The sequence below is a fragment of the Rhinolophus hipposideros genome (genome assembly GCF_964194185.1).
Source record: "Rhinolophus hipposideros genome assembly, chromosome: 4".
Lineage (NCBI taxonomy): Eukaryota > Metazoa > Chordata > Mammalia > Chiroptera > Rhinolophidae > Rhinolophus > Rhinolophus hipposideros.
The window spans coordinates 62,417,550-62,420,528 of NC_138050.1; the positions used below are offsets into that span (position 1 = coordinate 62,417,550).

The 2,979-nt window shown below is 34.0% G+C and overlaps 1 pseudogene across 1 annotated transcript; it reads right to left on the minus strand.

The window, feature by feature from the left end:
- Positions 1-1,920: 1,920 nt before the first annotated feature.
- Positions 1,921-2,753, minus strand: LOC308496898 (tRNA methyltransferase 10 homolog A-like; annotated as a pseudogene). Its single transcript has 2 exons — positions 2,649-2,753; positions 1,921-2,406 (listed from the first exon to the last, which is right to left on the minus strand). The product of its transcript is annotated as a tRNA methyltransferase 10 homolog A-like (transcript).
- Between the last annotated feature and the right edge of the window lie 226 nt (positions 2,754-2,979).

Consider the following 2,979-nt stretch of genomic DNA (forward strand, 5'->3'; position numbering starts at 1 on the left):
GAGAGCAAGTTGTGACAAAATTATCTGGGCAAACTTTTTAGAGGACTTGATAATAGGGCTAGTGCCTGAAGGCTACGTGTGACAGGGGGCACAGAGGCTACAGCTTGAGTAGGAGAACCAGGACCATCAGAAAGTTAGATCTGGCAGCAATGAAGGTTTCAGAGATTCGGCATAATACAGGATAGCCTGTGGTCCACTTAGAGGGGCATCATAGGTGATATTGTATGTGATGTACAATCTCCACAGAAGAGAGGAGGCTGAATGAAAGAACCTTAAGAAATAACTGAAGAGTTGAGTCTCTGTTTAGTTTGCCTTGAGAAGCTGACTTCTGAACCCAGGTCAGTGATTGCTAACAGTAGAAAGCCTTTTTCTTTCTTTCTCCCTCCATCCCTCCCTCCTTCCTTTTCTCTTCTACCTTCCTCCTCCCATCCCAACCTACTTCCCTCCCTTCTTTCATTCCTTCTTTCTTTTCCTCCTTCTTCCCACCATTAATGAATTCTTTTTCAGGTGAATCAAAAATGAGAATGTTTTAAAGGGACCATAACAGGTAATATAATGACCTTTTATTAGGAAATTACAATCAGCGATTCAGTGCAGGAAAATGAGTCACCATGTTAGACAAAAAGCAGTAGAAATTTACAGAAGTAACAAGGGTGAATGTTTTATCAGGGAAGGAACAAGTCACTAAAATGAAATACCATAGTTATTAAAGGTAACTGTCTTTTAAGTATTCAGAAGTTCCAAGTAAGTAAATTAGACTCCTTGATGCACTTAAATTGTATTATTATTTTTATTCTGGGTACAATCTAACATTTTTGTTTTGTTTTGTTTTTTGCATCTCTGTTCCTGTTTATCATTAATAACAGAATCATACATGATATGGGCAAACATGTATATACAATTATATGCATATTTTCATATATGCTTATTTTATTTACAGAAATATACATTTACATTAGCTAGATTATATGATAGTAGGCAAATGCATATGTAAAGTTAACTTCATTTACTTTAAGAACCAACAGATATGTAATTTAATAAAAGTATATATAGAAGGAAAAGATAGCTACTGAGAGACATTTCTTCTTAAATCTAGGTAAAGACAAAATTGATCCTTCAATAGCCTTTAAAAATAATATAGCCTAAAAAACAAATTTCGTAATTGAAATAATTTACCATTATTTGAATTAAGAAAATATATTAAAGAGTGATTGCTTTAGAATCACAAAAAGGCATCACAAAAGAGGAATCGAGTCAGGCTCTATAGTGAAAAGAAATAAATTACTGAGCTTACCAATCTGATGCGTCTTCCTAAAATCACTATATTCCTTCACAGTTATTAAATTCAATATAAAAGCTGCAAATAGAAGGTAACCTCCCATACAAAACATTTTGGTACCATACAGGAGATTTATGATTTATGAATATCTGCCTCCACAAATAAGTAAGCAGTAAATCAGAAAGACATTGATATAAACATAAAATAATAAAACTGAAAGGTCATAAGGCACATTCTGAAGAACACAACCCAGTAAATAAGAGAATGGAGGTTTAATAAAGTAAATAAAGTAAAATTCTCAAAAAAACTCTTATTTGAGGCTTAGAAACCTATTTTTAAAAATTATACATTTAAACCACATGCAAAAACAAAAAGTGCTTTCTCACAAGGGATTGTTATCACTTAGCTCTGAAAATTTTTTAAAAATGCACAACAGAAATAACAGAAAATGAAATTTTCTTCCAATTTGAATATTCTATGAAGAACCTCATTTTCTCCAAGTTTTTCCTTAAACTAAAAAACAAAAACACAGATAATGCTAGTTTGTGGTATGGAGTCTGTAGATTCAGTGCTATTTTCTTTATCCTACTTTTCTACTTCATGTAATAAATCTAGTTTTTTTTCTGCTATCTTTTTCCTCACTAATCACTGTCCAATTCACCTTCAACCCTGGCAGACTTCTTGTCCTGGGAAGAACTTTCACAGGCATTGTCTGTGGGAACAGTTCCTTTCCATAGCGGTTAAGACAGTAAAAAAAAATGCTTCTTGCCAGTCTCTTGTTTCCAGGTATTCCAGAATAATCTCAAACACATGATTAATTGCCAAAACTTTTCTACTATTCATCTTCACAAAATTTCCAAGGGGGAGCTGTACACAATCCGTTCCACGATCTGACGTCTGTCTCTCTGTGAGTCCCTTGCGATCGTCGTCATCTCCTAATTGTCCAGTCCTTTGTCCACACAGGCCTTTGATTCATCTAATTCCGTCAGTATATTGGGTGAACGTGATGTAAAATAAATCAGGTCCTCTTTCTTTATGAATTCACTATTGCACTCTGGTGTGATGTGTATATCCTTTCAAGTGACCCATCCTTTGCCATTTTCATCCATGGTCTTTGTTTTTTGTTTCTTCCCAGAAAGAAAACAAATTTAATCCAGAAACTATCTTTACTTTTTATCTTTTTAATCCAGAAACTATCTTTACTATCTTTGCAGGTAAGTATCTTTACCTGCAGAAATAAAGCTGTGGGGTCATTTATTTTTCCTGGATAGCATTTTTAAAAAACATTTTTATTAAATTATAGCTAACATACAATATTATATTAGTTTCAGGTTTATACCATCGTTATTTAACATGTATACACCTAAAGACCATGGCTTGTCAAGTAAAACTGCACAGGATACAGTGCTCGTGGATTTTCTGCATAACATCATTGAGTCTGCTTATGAAGTTTCTTAATGTCCTTTAATAGCATCAAGCTGGCAAAACTGCCATCAAAGATAAGGAGAAGTGTACTATGAACGACATTACTTCGAATACTTTTCTGTCATTTCCATCTGAGTTTGATTCCACTTGACATTGTCACTCTAATTGCTTTCTCTTGCGTTTTGTTCCTTCCGCTTTTGTTTGCGGAGCTCTCCTTGTTTTTCCCATGGTTTCTGTTTTATTAGCTTCTTCATTTGTCATTTAGATATTGGTTC